General features: G+C 43.0%; 1 non-coding gene across 1 annotated transcript; it reads right to left on the bottom strand.

Annotated features, from left to right (window-relative positions):
- Window positions 1-1,405: 1,405 nt before the first annotated feature.
- Window positions 1,406-1,512, bottom strand: LOC120269625. Its single transcript, XR_005539271.1, has one exon. It is a non-coding gene; the product is annotated as a small nucleolar RNA R71 (small nucleolar RNA).
- Window positions 1,513-16,278: the final 14,766 nt, after the last annotated feature.

Below are 16,278 nucleotides of genomic sequence, written 5' to 3'. Positions count from 1 at the left end.
AGGTTGGAAGTTGAGAGGGTGAGTCGAGAGGTACAGGAGGCGTCACCTTTCCCTCCGACGTGATGAGATTCTACCTCCATTCCTCGAGGTTCTTTGTGGCTATAATAGAGTGAATGGTCTAGGGATGAATCTCCTTTGGGGGCTTAATTGTGCGTACAGCGGAGTGAAGCGTTGAGGGATCTTGAGTATCTAGGGCTTAATTGTGGTTAGGGACCTTCCGCCTTGACCAAAGGGTTAGGGTCTATAATTAGGGAAGAGATTTATCACCGGAATCTCTAGAGCTCATTTGCAACTCTATTCGAGTGCGAGGTTGAGAGGTTATTTAATCTCTCCTCCGAGACATGAATAGAGTTAGGCATCAGTTGACCTTAGATTTGGGACTATGTATGTAAGGATTTCCATGACTTAGCATTGCATTGATTAGGAAGCATAATAGAGAGTTCTTGCACTTGAAGCGATTATTCTAGGGTGTAGCATCATCCGAGTACCCCATCTTTATCGATTACCTTTTGACCTCCCTCCTTACTTTTTGCTCTCTTACTTGTTGCTTTTTAATTGTTGAGAATTGAATCATTGTCACAGTTATCATTGTTGATATTCCATATAGCTAAGAATTGAATTAAGTGTCTTTACTCCCTACTCCATGGATTCGATGACCCGCTCACCCGAGGATTATTACTTGACAAACCCGTTGCACTTGCGGGATATACGCAAGGCGAACTTATCAAGTTTTTGGCGCCCGTTGTGCGAGCTAGGTGTTTAGAGATACTTTGCACTTTTGTTTTTCTTAGCTATTTCACCACAAATTCTAATTCATATCTTCTTATTCTATCATCGTTCGATTGTCTTTTTCTTTTCTTTTTGGTGCGACTCCGGTTATGACCGAGGGAATCCATCAATATTGATTGAAGGAGACCCTAAGCTTGAACGTACACTTAGAAAAAAAAAGGAAAGAACCTGTGCAAGAACAACATAATCCAAACTGATTTGGAAGTAGAAGGATCCGAAAAACATGGCGTAACAAAAATTAGCAACAAATCGAACACTATCCGATTATGCTGGACCTTCAGTGTTGGGGACACAATCGAGTATTGTGCGTCCCTCCAATTCTGACTCGAACTTGGTGCTCAAGCCGGCATTCATCCATATGCTGCAGCAGTCCGCACAATTTAACGGTTTGGCCGATGAGGATCCAAACAGTCACACAGAAAGCTTTCTCGAGGTATGCGACATGCTGAAGATAAACGGTGTGATGGATGATGCCATCAAATTGAGAGCCTTCCCATTTTCCTTAAATGGCAGAGCAAAGAAGTGGCTACACTCATTACCTAGAGCATCAATCACTACATGGGAGGAGATGGTAGAAGCTTTTGTAGCCCGTTATTTCCCTCCCGGAAAATCAGCAAAGCTTAGGAATGAGATCTCATCCTTTGTGCAGTTGGAATTGGAGTCTCTATTTGAGACATGGGAAAGGTTCAAGGAACTCCTGCGAAAGTGTCCATAACACGGATTCCTGGAGTGGATGATTGTTCAAACCTTCTACAATGGTTTGAACCCGAGTACAAGGCAACTCTTGGATGCGGCGGTAGGAGGTACCTTAGGTAGCAAGACCCCCGATTAGGCTCGTCAATTGATTGGGGAAATGGGGTTAAATAGCTACCAGTGGAACACTAGGGAGAAGAAAAAGGTGGCCGGTCTCCATGAAATTGATACTGTAACTTCATTGGCGGCCCAAGTGGAGAGTTTGAGTAAGAAGCTAGATCTTATTGCATCGAATAGAGTTGCGGCCGTGACCAATTGCACCGATTGTGGTGGACGACATGCTCCCTCTGATTGCCCAATCGTCATGGCTGGTGATGCTTCTTCGCTGAGAACGTTGACTTTGTAGGTAATGGCATGAGACCTCAAGGGAATCCATACGACGAACACCTACAATTCAGGTTGGAAGAATCATCCCAATTTTTCATGGAGTAATCAAGGACCATAGAAGACCATGGGGCCATCGGGTTTCCAACAACAGCAACAAGCCCCTCAAGTTGGAAAACAGAATTTCGTGCTTGGAAACCCCGAATGACAGATTTGGAGAAGCACTTGGCTAGGATTTGTTCAATCGGCAAATAAAAGGTTTGAATCAGTCGAGGCTACACTTCACAATCACACCGCCTCCTTGCATAACCTTGAAAATCAGGTGGGGCAAATTGCGAAGTCTCTCTCCGAAAGGCCACATGGAAGTTTGCCAAGCAACACGAAAACCAATCCTAGAGAACATGTGAAGGCGATCACTTTGAGAAGTGGTCGTGAGGTTGAAGGAGGCTTCCGAGTGAAAAGCCGAAAGAACACGCACTCCCTAGGTTGTAGAGGTCGAGGAGGGAGTAAACAAAAGAGAAAGTGGTGGCATCCCCACCATTCAAGCCAAGAATCCCTTACCCCTCTAGATTGAAGAATGACTAAGGGATGAACAATATAAGAAGTTCCCGAGTCCGTTCAAAGCAACTCCACATCAATATTCCTTTTGTAGAGCCATTGGCTCAAATGCCTAAGTACGCGAAGTTCTCGAAAGACCCTATTGACCAACAAGAGGAAATTGGAGGAGAGTGCTTCAGTGGTGCTAGATGCTTCATGCTCGGCGGTGTTGCAAAAAGAACATGCCGAACAAGAAGAAAGACCCGGGAAGCTTCATCATTCCGTGTAACATCGGTAACTTAGGTGAGGAAATGGCATTGCAGATTCAGGGGCATGTATCAATGTCATGCCATATACTTTCTTCCAAAAGCTAGGCTTAGGAGAGCCTAGGCCTACTCGGATGACTTTACAATTAGCGGACTGAAGGGTACGACATCCGAGAGGCATCATTGAAGACGTGCTTGTCAAGATAGACAAGTACATTTTTTCGGTTGACTTTGTAGTGCTAGATGTCGATGAGGATGCTGATGTACCCTTGATACTTGGGAGACCATTCTTGCAGACTTCCAAAGCATTGATTGACATGGACGGCGGAGAGCTCACATTGAGAGTTGGAGATGACAAGTTAACATACCGCCTTGCTGAAGCCATGCGGCATTCTCTTGATTTTGATGACACTTTATACTTTCTAGACACTACTGATGAGCTTGTTGATGAATATGTGCAGGAAATGTTCAACCCGGATCCATATAAAGGTTTGTTCGACCAAGAGGAGAGCAATGAAGAAGTAATGATGCTTGGTTCGACTAAAGAAGAAACATCTACCCCGGGGATCTTGAAGATGGTGCTCTGGAAAATGAAGAGGGCTCGGAGACGCCACAGAAAATGCTCCAAGATTGTTGTAGACGTACATGAGCCAAGGAAGTTGGACGAACCATTGCTAGGTGGTCCAAAGCCCGAGAATACACCCTCTACCCTCAAGAGACTTTGCTCATCATGCTTTCAAACCATGGGTAAGAGGGCAACCTTCATTTATGAACCCCCGTGAGGTAAGAAAGATACGTTAAGCTTAGTGACGTTAAACAAGCGCTTCTTGGGAGGCAACCCAAGTGTTTATTGTTCTCACAACTTTTAGTTTAGTTTGTTTTCATGAATAAACTGTTAAGTGTTGGTGTTTTAATTTTTAAGTGCTTGTGCTGCGATTTTGTTGTGGGTTTTTAAAAGAACTCATTGTGTGTTTTGTTGAGAGTTGGCGTAGTTTGGTCGTTTGAGTTCTATTTCGTGTTTTTATCTGGTAAATTTTGCATAATATAGCAGGCTCTGAGTGTGTAAACATGTTCAAAATAGTTCTGTAGAGCCTGCAAGTTATTCTAAGTCATCCAGAGAAAACACACGGGCGTGTGGAATTTCCACGCGCCCGTGGGTGTATACTGCGAGCTCATCCAGAGAAGGCACAGGGGCGTGCGGCTGCCCCTGTGAACGACCATGCAACTGGCGCACGCCCGTGGGTAATTTCCGTATGGGCGTGTAAACACCTACAGAGTTGGGCAGATTTTCCTGAGAGCACACAGGGGCGTGGACTCACCTCTGTGGGCGACCTTGTGAACCACACACGGGCGTGGGTAATTTTCACACGCCCGTGCGAATCTCTGCAGGGTGTTCCCTCCATCCACAGAAAACACAGGGTCGTGCGGCTGCTCCTGTGAGTTGAGCATGTAAATGTCCACGCCCATGGGGAATTTCCGCACGGGCGTGTGTAAGACTTGATATTTTTCTAGGATGTCCAGGGAAGCCTCAGGGGCGTGCGTCTGCCCTTGTGGGTCTGGCGCACGGGCGTGTGTAATTTCCGCACGCCCGTATGGATACACAGAATGCCAAAAGTCGCGAGTTCTGTTTAAAAGAGGATGATTCCTCTCCCTCTTCATGACTCCTTTTCACTTGAAAACTCTCTCACAGTACTCTCTGAGTCCATAGCGTCAGTTTGGTAGGATTTTAGCAAAGTTTTCCGGCCGGCTCTTAATTTTCTCACTCCACCTCATCGGTAAATCCCTTTTCATCATCTTCTTCGTCAATTCATAGTTTCTATTGATTAATTTGGTTAATAATGCTTCGTTTCTTCAATTGGAATGATGATTTATGTTTAGAATGAAGTTAGAAGTATTATTAAGCTATATTTTTGGATTGTTGATGCGTGGCCGTGCGGTTCTCACGCCCGTAGCTTTCACTACTGGGCATGCGGAAATTCCACACGACCATGTGGATTGCAAGCATTGTTTTTATCAACTTGTTTGATCAATTTCATTTAAATTTTGCGGATCATGGCACCCTAGGGTCAAGAAGCAAGCTGATAAGAGGCCACGTGAGTCATCCCCTGAACCCGAGGGCATGCGATTTGCGATTCCCGAACATCAGGTCCGTTATGAGCCTTTGTCGAGACTCCATTTCGGACAGACTCGATTTTAGGACACGACTATACTGCGGGAGCTTCAGCAGGGAGATGAGTTTGTCGATGAAATCGAGGATCTAGTTTCAGAAGGTGGTTGGCGGCAGTTGCTGACGATTAGAGAGCCAGCCATCCGAGAGATTGCACTGGAGGTGCTATCCTCGTTCGAGTTTGATAGAGCGTATTCGAGCTTCGATAGTGTGGACACCATTTAGTTCAGAGTATTTAGACACCACCATAGCTTGAGCATTACACAGTTTTCCATACTACTTGGCTTGTACGAGGAGGCATTCACAGATACAGAGGAGCATGCACAGTTGCCTACTGATTATCCTGGAACCTTGACCCCGCAGAGAGCTTACAGAGTACTATGTGGTCAAGGTCAGTACGAGCCAGGGGTGTCCAAGGCCACGTGCCTTTCTCGACTTGCATACAGATATTTGCACGCCATCATGAGTAGATCCGTGAATGGCCGCGGTGATAGTACTGGTCTTTTGAGCCGTCAGGAGCTGCTGTACTTGTACTCAATGGTAGAGCGCGTACTGATTCATTTAGGGCACATTCTGGCAGAGTACATCACACACCAGGGACACTATGCTAGACTGGGAGCGATCTTCTTGGGCACCTACATGACGAGATTAGTGCTGGGCATGGGTCTCTTGAATTCGATTTGCGGGGCCGAGAAGACGAGTGTACCCGCTCCCCTGAGTTTAGAGACTATGCGGTTGATGAGCATGGTCTGCAGGGTTCGGACAGGGGTCCTTGCTTTAGTCCTACCAGCACTAGAGATAGCTGAGGATGAGGGTGATGAAGCCAGAGCATCTCAGCCCGCCCCCGAGCCTCAGCCAGCATCGATGGAGACCGAGGTACCTCCAGCAGCCGAGGAACCACCACCAGTGTGTATGTTTTCACCATCTCAAGCCAATGATCGCTTTGAGAGGCTCGAGAATGCTATAGGAGTGGTCCGAGCTGAGGTTGCCTAGATTTGGGCTACGCAGGCCACTCAGTATACAGAGTTCATGGCATGTTTTGATATATTACAGTAGATCCTAGAGCGAGACATTGCCTCATCATTTGTCCAGCACCTCCATCCTCAAATCCAGCACCGATGGACCCACCATGTGCTTCCACTTCAGCAGCAGTAGCAGCACAAGAGCCTGAGAGCGACCCCAACACTTGACTTTTCTTTTACTTTTGTGTATTTTACTTTATTCTATTTTCTTGTTTTTAGACTTGTTCACTCAGAAAGGATTTTTCCTTCTGAGTTTATGTTATGTTGCATTTATCGAGTTATATTCATTGCTTTATCTTTTATACACTCGAGTTATTTTTGTTTTTCTTGAGCTTCACTGAACCCCCTCGTGTATGTGTGCAGATGGTCTTGTCATCTTGGGAATTGAGACTTAGTCATGGGCACGGCCAAGGTGCTTCGGCACTTGGCCGTGTGAGCTTCACAACCCGTTGGAACACTACTCCCAATGAGTTAGCTTCATCAAACGCAACACTAGGAGTCAGGGGAGTATTTTTTTGATTGCTTCTCCCACATCTATTTTTGAATGATATATTTTGAGTGAGCTTGCATGTGTACATTGAGGACAATGTAGAACTTAAGTGTGTGTGTGTGTGTGTGGGGGTAGTTTCATAATGCGCACATCTTTTCTATTGTTCTTGATTGATATATGCTAACATAGCCAATGGTGGTTCACCTTAGATGCAATGATTGTATTCTTAAGTCTAGGAGAATTGTTAACATTGAATGTTTTCATGCTCTAGTTCTTGCTTGAATTTTTTTAGGAATTTTTGCCCGATTTACACTTAGTGCACTACTCACTCTCTGAACTCTATTGGAAACTCATGTTGGATGTTAAAGGGACTAGTAAGGTTTACTTCTTTTGCTAAATTCAAAAAAAAAATGAAAATGAAAATGAAAAGAAGGAACAAAATAGTTTTATTGTTTATTTGTATTTGTTGGGTGGAAAGAGCTACCACCTATGAAGTATGAAGCTACTCTCACAAGTCGGATACTAGTTATGCCCTAATGAGGGAAAGAACTATCTTATAGGATGAGTGAAAGCTACCACTCGGGTAGAAATAGCTACCACCTCGAAAGTGTGAAAGCCACCTTAGCGGCCGCTTTGGAAAGGGCTACTTTAGAGGATGTGTGAAGCTACTACCATCTTTTAAAATTTTTGTCACTTTTGTAGATAAATAAGTCCCTTGTACTTAGAACTTTGATGAGTATACTTTGGGTTGTTTTGAGTGAGTTCACACATATACACGAAATTCGGGTTTGTTGCCCTTTTTTATTCAAGATTTTAGCTAGAGCATTGATTTTTCGTATTTAGTGTTGAAATTTTCCTTACTTGTAGAATACTTTCTTTGTATGCCTCAGTGAACCTAAGGCCAAGCACTTTCAATATTTTCTTCATTGATGCACAGAATGTTTTAATGTTTACTTGAGGACAAGCAAAAGCTTAAGTGTGGGGGAGTTTGATAAGTGCTTGTGGGATATGAATGCGAAGTGTTCATTCCTTATGTTGAGCATTACTTTTCTCATGTTTTTACACTAATATGTGTGTTTTTATGTTACTTTTATGCAAGTAGGATTGTGAGGCCGAGTATGAAGGAAATAGGCCAATGTGGATCATAATGCACCTATTTTGGAGGAAATCTTGCTAAGGTTCAAACGCGAAGACATAGGTCAGGTGTGAGATGCTAGAGTGTGTGCCAACCTCCTCGCATTCGAGTGAGCACATCCATTTGGAGGGGCACAAAGGCAGTCATACTCGGGCATTCTGATTTATGCACATAAGAACGAGAGCTCCACCAACATGTATATCATTGAAGAAGCAAGTGATTCACGACGTAAATGTGTGCCCGTTTGTGTTACCCCGATGAAAATATGGAATTGGGAAGTTATTCAGGTCGAAGGCTGTAGAAACAATGTAGCATGTACTATAGCAGCACTGTTCACAGCCGGCCGAGAAATCAGAGAAACAGAGAATCCACACGGTCGTGTGGAAATTATCCATGGCCGTGTGGAAATTCCGCACGGGCGCGTGTACCGTCCACGCCCGTGTGGTCGACCTATTCCAGCCCTATTTAAAGCGATTCAGCCCCGATTTTGGTATTCTTTTCTCCATTTTTTCCCTAACTTGAGGGAGGGCTTCCGCTACGGTCGTGTGGAAATTCTACAGCTCTGACATCGTGCGTCATTTGGAAGAAGGTTATTGGGAGAACTTTCGTCGGCATCGATCCGGCGAGGTGTATCCTAGGCCGGACAAAGGATCCCTTGCGACGAGTAGAGGACTCTCCACAAGACCATCGACACGACCATCGAGGGGGTTTCTCTATGGATTCATTGCTTTTACATTCTATTTCTTTGATTGTACTTAACTCCATGGAGAGCTAAACCCCTATTGGGTACTTGGGTATTTGTGAACCCTAGGATGTATTTGTTTCATTGAATCTCTTTATTATGCTTTCAATTAATTGATGTTTATCGTGAGTTCCAACCTTGAATGCTTGATTGTATGAACATTTCCCCTAGAGTGACACTAGGGTTGAGAGTTCTTGTTGGTAACCTTGTGAGTGATTGACACACCACGAGCGTTAGACAAAGCTAGGTTGGAAAGGGTTGACAGGGTGAGTCGAGAGGTACAGGGGCGTCCACTTTCCCCTCCGACGTGATAGATTCTACCTCCGTTCCTCAAGTTCTTTACGGCCATAATAGAGTGAATGGTCTAAGGGATGAATCTCCACTGGGGCTTAGTTGCGCGTGCAACGGAGTGAAGCGTTGAGGGGATCTTAGTATCTAGGGCTTAATTATGGTTATTGACCTTCCGCCTGGACGAAAGGGTTAGGTCTATAATTAGGAAGAGATTTATCACCTGGAATCCCTAGAGCTCATTGCAACTTTATTCGAGTGCGAGGTTGAGAGGTTATTTAATCTCTCCTCCGGGACATGAATAGAGTTAGGCATAGTTGACCTTAGATTTGGGACTATGTATGTAAGGATTTCCATGACTCACCATTGCAGTGATTAGGAAGCATAATAGAGAGTTCTTGCACTTGAAGCGATTATCCTACGTGAAGCATCATCCGAGTACCCCATCTTTATCGATTGCCTTACCTCCTCCTTACTTTTGCTCTCTTACTTGTTTCTTTTAATTGTTGAGAATTGAATCATTGTCACACTTATCATTGTTGATATTCTACATAGCTAAGAATCGAATTAAGTGTCTTTACTCCCTACTCCCTGTGGATTCGATACCCGCTCACCCGGGATTATTACTTCGACAAACCTGTGCACTTGCGGGATATACGCAAGAGGAACTTGTCAATCATCCATTTGGTTATCCAAACTACACACTTCAATTAAAAAAATTGATCCAAACTGCAAGTGTACGGGATGGCCAAGTAATACCTCATGTGAAGACACGAGGATCGTATTCCACGGGGCTAAGGATCTCCTATTACTCCTTCTCGAGCTATTATCTAGCCTAAGATCTCAAGTGATGGATTTTTACTCTACTAAATGTAATTAAAGCTAAAACAAGATTATAACCAAATTATAGAGAATAAGCAATAAGCAAGCAAGGAAATCAATGAGATGCAAAGGCCTATGGATGAGGATCCCCTTGAGGGGTTATCATGCAACATGGATGATGATCTAAAGATGCAAGGGTAAAATGGACCATGAGATTCCAAGATTAGAACAACCCCAATTTCACGGCGATTGAACCCGAATCCCATACGAAGATAGATAGGAATTTTTGCCAAATCCATATCCCTACGATTGCATTAAGTACGAGAAAATCTCACTTAGGAGTAAACCTACTCTTCTTCGGATTAAACCTACATGGAGGGCTACCAAACACCCGATTTCTCAGCGTGATGATACAAGTATCCCCTTCTAATCCATTCATGATCTAATACATGCGAGCAAGTCACATCTACATGCATCACTCATAAAAGAGCTACGGATTTCTCCTTAGTGTAGCACTTAGCATGAAAACAATGGATTAAATCTCAAAATTATCCAAACATGGAATTAACAAGTTATCATCCAACATACATGATGAAACCCACCAAGGTTCACCAACACCCGGTGGCCTTGGGGGTCTATTGTGTCATCATCCCACAACAAGCAATACAAACAAGCCAAACATGAAAAAAAAGCATAAATGACACTCCCTAGATGAATTGGTGGAGGAGGAGGTGAAGAATATGCCGAATGACGCTTTCCCCGCCAAAGGAGTGCCCAATGACGCTTCCTCTAGCCGCGGGTCTCCTTCCTTCAAATCATGGTAGATCTCCCCTTCAATGAAGTTGCCTTCTTGCCTTGAGAGTCTTGAACCTTGGCATTGGATGATCTTCTAGCTTCCTTGCCCTTTTTCTCCTCCCCAAGGTCGCCACAAATCTCTCCAATGTCTCCCCAAAATATGGCCAAAAAAAGGTCTAACCAAAGGTTCCCTTTTCTGCCCTAAAAGTTAGTATATATACCCCCCGAGTCATATGGGTCGTATGGGGGTCGTATAGCACTCAAATACCCTAGATTCGCTTTCCATACAGGGTGCATATCGCCTCCATATGGCCCTTTATACTGGGTAGTATAGAAATCTGGGCAGACACTCCGAATCATTTTGGTGTTACAGTGCATACGGCCCCCATACTGGGTAGTATGGGTGTAGTATGAATTTCTTATTTTCTTCTCTTTTTGCCCAAATGAGATATTTTTATTCTCCATGGCTTCCTTATGCCCTACAAAGCAAATAGTAGATGATTGAGCATAAAACGGGTATTAAACCTCACAAAATACATGCAAAGTGAATACGATATATATATGAAAACATCTACATTTAGACACTTATCAAATATCCCCACACTTAAGCGTTGCTTGTCCCCAAGCAATCAACTCATGAAAGACAAAGAGACTGAGAAGTGGCTAAATGCATTACCTCTGGCATCAAGTAAATGTAAGACTCCAAAAGCAATGGACAATGATACATAGGTGTTGAGTCATAGTCAATAAGCATAATAAAAATATCCTGTCTCACCCCTTATATGTTTGTGCCGTGTAAGTGAATCTTATATCTCATATGCCCTGATCTGGTCTAGCCTAAAGACCTCAATCAGTACAGCTCTGGATGCTAATTACTCCACTTACAAAGAATACTAAGTCTTAAACTACTAAGTGCTACTTCAATGGCCAAGTGTGATCCTTCTAATTCTATAGCTTGAAACTAAATCCACTTTCTTCTCAAAACCTTTGGTAGTTACTAAAAAAGATCACTAGGTTTTATTTTCATTTCATCATTCATTTCTTTTCCTTTTTCTTTTTGAGTCCCGACTAACGTAGACTACAAGAAAATCCCTTTTGAAATCTTTCTGAAGGGTGCACATGCTGGTTAGGCACAAGAACCACCCAACTAGTCGATTACAGTCCACATAGACGCATTCATGCTTCAATAGCGGAGGAATACCCGACATAGACCCCTTTTTACATTCACCCTAGATCACATCTTCGGAGTACACTACATGCCACAAAACTAGGATTAGCTCAACAAGACTTAGAAGTTCTTAAGAATCCATTGAAGGAAAGATCTTAGTGTTCTAAGGCCAAGTACTCAAAGTAGTGTGTTACGCATGCAAAAGAGTTAGAGAGTAGTCACATTGGCTATTCCCAGGGCATCGACAAAAAATTCAGTGCACATGACAATACTAGGGGTAAACCAGGATTCAATAAAGCATAGAAACAAGTAACTCACATCAATCATTAGTCCAAGCTAAAAGAATCTTACAAGAATGAACAAAGCCATCATAGGTAACACAAGCATGTAGCAAATGATACTAATACATGAAATACACCCATCCCCACACTTAGTGTTGTACATTGCCCTCAATGTACACTAATCATGAAAAACGTGGCAAATCGGTAATGAAAAATAAAAGAGGAGGGTGAAAATAACTTCCCCGGTTACTCTTATGCTTCTGGGGAGGTGTGACCCAACAAAAGGTATGGCTAGCTATACATGTTGGGTCCGGATTCCACCAAATGGAAGGAGGGCACACCAAGCTCCCTTAATGCTGTACAAAGTATAAAGGGGACATCATCATTCCAAGAGATGAAGAAACAATGAAAAATATGATGTATAGTGTCCATATGGTCATATGGGGGCCGTATGGGTACTGTTTATTTTGACAGAACCTCCCCAAAAACATGAAAATCGAAATTTTTTTTTACATAACTTCAAGGGAGACTTCATCCATAACAATCACACCATCCAAACCAAGCAAAATGCTAAATAAATTCCACATAAAAGCTCCAAGAATGCCCAAGAAATGAAAAAGATAAAACTAAGGCATTGAAAAAGCATACAGACGAAATCTTGAGAAAACTAGCGTTAAACTCGAGGAAAACTACTAGATTGATGTCTCAAATGGATGAGGAGAAGATTTAGGAGAAAAAATTAGGAGATTTGGTCAAAAAATGAGTGAGAAAGAAGAGGAAAAGTCGGTGGAAAAAGAGAGAAAAGAAGAGAATGGAAGAAAGAGAGAGAAAAGATTGTTTTGAAAAAAAACCAGCCCGCCCCATTCTACCCCTATACTACCCCGTATGGGGGCCGTATGGGCCGAGAGAGACTCTCTTGGCCGAGCCTCCGAAGCCATCTCAGACGGCCCCGTATGGGGGTCGTCTGGGGAAACGTCTGAGATGGCACAGAGCCTCTGAATTGCTCTGTGTTCATCTCAAACGACCCCCAAACGCCCAGTATGGCCGTAGGACCTTAAAGCTCACCCGAAACTTCGAAAACCTGCTTTAAATAAAGTAAAAATGGTATGGCAAGTTCGAAGACTTTTCCAAAAATGAATGAAATGAATAAAACGACGATCTAGTACATGCAATGCCACCTAAACATGAGTTTCTCAAGAAGTTGCACAAATACACCACAATTAAAATGATGAGAACAATGTGCCAAGTGCGTGAGCATGAGTTACCTTTTGGCCTCCACAGAAAGAGCTTGGGCCGGGAATTGTGCGATTTAAACTTGGGTGGATCCTTAGATGGTTTGAACCTCCTCCCCACTTCTACTTTGGTCCCGACAAGAATTCCTTTGAGTACCCCACCATAAAGTTGCTTGGGCTTCCACGGAAAAAGCTTTGGTCAAGAGTTGTTTAAGCTCAGCATGGGTGGGTCATTGGACGGCCTCAACCTCCTACCCACATTTTCTTTCTCAACTCTTGGAAAGTTGCCTTGGATCATCCAAAAGAGTTGCTTGGGCTTCCAAAGGAACAAGTTTGGTTGAGAACTTGTTAAGCTATGCATAGGTGGAACAATTGGTGGCTTTAACATCCTATCCACAATTTTTTTGTCAACCATGGTGTGATGAACTTCAAGTGCCCATAACATTTGCTTGGGCCGCCAAGGATAAAATTTTTGGTTGGGAATTGTCCAAGCCCGGCATTGGTGGGTTCAAGGATGACATTGGTTTCCTCCCCATATCTTCAAATACAATTCCCGGAATTTTGTTTTTGCACTTGACTAAAATTGATGGATGGATGGAAAAATCTATGTTAAGGCAAGTAGCATCTTCACATGTGGTCGATTGAGTTTCTTCTACTTCCTTACATGTTTTCATGACCATGATGCCATCCTTCCCCTTTTCTTCTTCAATTTCACATTGAGGTGAAACCTCTACCATTTGCTCAAAAGGTATTGATGCTACATCATTTGCTTCTTCCACCTTCAACACCTCAATATGAGCATCCACCACAGTCTCATTGATTTTCTCTTCATCTCTTGTGCCATTTTCAGTTAGGGCTTCTATAGATGGTGGCAATTTGACTGATTCTTTGGAATACTCTCCCATCTTGTTTTCCACACTTTGAAGAGATTGTTGAGCATTAAAATTTTCGGCATTCATAGATTCAAGTTCGGCATTCGCATACCTCATGAAACTTGCAAAAACATCTTGTGTATTGAATCCCCAACAATTAAGTTGCTTACTACGGTCGACTGGAGGTTGGTAATGCCACGGTTTTTGAAAAGAGGGTTCCTGTAGCAATCCTTGGTGAGGGTAATCCCATTGTTGAGTATGATGATGTGTTGAAGAACTTTGGTGCCCTTCCCAATGTGGATTGTAACCTTGGCTTTCTTGTAAAGCAAGAAATTCTTTTATCTTTTCTTGAAGTGCAAAAATTTTGGTGGCCAACAATCGTTCTTGAAAATCCATGGCCCTATGTCAACATGTAAAACTAAAATCAATAAGCTAACAAAGAAAACAACTAAGAAGAAAAATAAATAAATATGGACAAAAGGGGTAAAAGAAACATAGAAAGACAAATATTTACAAAAGAAAAGATAAATGGCTAGAGTAATAATCTAAAAGTTTCCTAGAATTCCTTAAGATATCCCCGGCAACGGTGCCAAAAACGTGATTGCTTCCCCACAAATGTACGGGATGGCCAAGTAATACCTCACATGAAGACACGAGGATCATATTCCACGGGGCTAAGGATCTCCTATTACTCCTTCTCGAGCTATTATCTAGCCTAAGATCTCAAGTGATGGATTTTTACTCTACTAAATGTAATTAAAGCTAAAACGAGATTATGACCAAATTAGAGAGAATAAGCAATAAGCAAGCAAGGAAATCAATGAGATGCAAAGGCCTATGGATGAGGATCCCCTTGAGGGGCTATCAAGAAACATGGATGATGATCTAAAGATGCAAGGGTAAAATGGACCATGAGATTCCAAGATTAGAACAACCCCAATTTTTCGGCGATTGAACCCTAATCCCATACGAACATAGATAGGAATTTCTGCCAAATCCATATCCCTAAGATTGCATTAAGTACGAGGAAATCTCACTTAGGAGTAAACCTACTCTTCTTCGGATTAAACCTACATGGAGGGCTACCAAACACATGATTTGTCGGCATGATGATACAAGTATCCCCTTCTAATCCATTCATGATCTAATACATGCGAGCAAGTCACATCTACATGCATCACTCATAAAAGAGCTACAGATTTCTACTTAGTGTAGCAATTAGCATGAAAACAATGGATTAAATCTCAAAATTACCCAAACATGGTATTAACAAGTTATCATCCAACATACATGATGAAACCCCCCAAGGTTCACCAACACCCGATGGCCTTGAGGGTCTATTGTGTCATCATCACACAACAAGCAATACAAACAAGCCAAACATGAAAAAAAAGCATAAATGACACTCCCTATATGAAATGGTGGAGGACGAGGTGAAGAATATGCCGAATGACGCTTTCCCCGCCAAAGGAGTGCCCAATGACGCTTCCTCTAGCCGTGGGTCTCCTTCCTTCAAATCGTGGTAAATCTCCCCTTGAATGAAGTTGCCTTCTTTCCTTGAGAGTCTTGGACCTTGGGCTTGGATGATCTTCTAGCTTCCTTGCCCTTCTTTTCCCCCCCAAGGTCGCCACAAACCTCTCCAATGTCTCCCCAAAATATGCCCAGAAAAAGGTCTAACCAAAGGTTCCCTTTTCTGCCCTAAAAGTTAGTATATATACCCCCCGAGTCATATGGGTCATATGGGGGTCGTATAACACTCAAAAACCCTAGCTTTGCGTTCCATACAGGGTGCATACGGCCTCCATACGGCCCCGTATACTGGGTAGTATGAAAATCTGGGCAGACACTCGGAATCATTCCATTGTTATAGTGCATACGGCCCCCATACTGGGTAGTATAAGGGTAGTATGAAATTCCTGTTTTCTTCTCTTTTCGCCCAAATGATATCTTTTTGTTCTCCATGGCTTCCTTATGCCCTACAAAGCAAATCGTAGATGATTAAGCATAAAACGGGCATCAAACCTCACAAAATACATGCAAAGTGGATACGATATATATATATATATATGAAAACATCTACATTTAGAAACTTATCAATACACTATAGCAGTTATTTTTCACAATCGGCCAAAAATCAGGTTTCTAGAGAATCCACACAGGTGTGTGGAAATTCCCCATTCCCATGTGGCAATTCCACAAGCCGTGTGGAGAATTGACAGGGGTGTCTGGATGCCCGATTCCCACCCTATTTAACCCGTGATTCAGTCTGATTTTTGGAGGATCTTTTCACCCTTATGTGCAACTTTTCTCCATCGTTTGAGAGGCCGTCGGCTAGGGTTTTGAGAGGCATTAGGCAAGTCTTTGGAGTAGTACTATGGATTCAACACCGCACTTCTCTTGGAAAAAAGTTGTTGGGGGAGCTTTCGTCGGCACCGATCGTATGCCTTAGTGCATTCTCACTGGATGGGCAGATGGCCTCAATGAGAAGCTCATTGAGGCCGTATGCCTTAGGCTTTTTTCTCTATGTGAGGCAGACTACCTCAATGAGCTCCTCATTGAGGCTATATGCCCTTGAAATCATGTTTTAAAGCTTCA

Source organism: Dioscorea cayenensis, chromosome 9, assembly GCF_009730915.1.
Source record: "Dioscorea cayenensis subsp. rotundata cultivar TDr96_F1 chromosome 9, TDr96_F1_v2_PseudoChromosome.rev07_lg8_w22 25.fasta, whole genome shotgun sequence".
NCBI lineage: Eukaryota > Viridiplantae > Streptophyta > Magnoliopsida > Dioscoreales > Dioscoreaceae > Dioscorea > Dioscorea cayenensis.
Note: the sequence above shows the minus strand (reverse complement) of the source record. Positions and strands in the feature narration are given on the sequence as shown.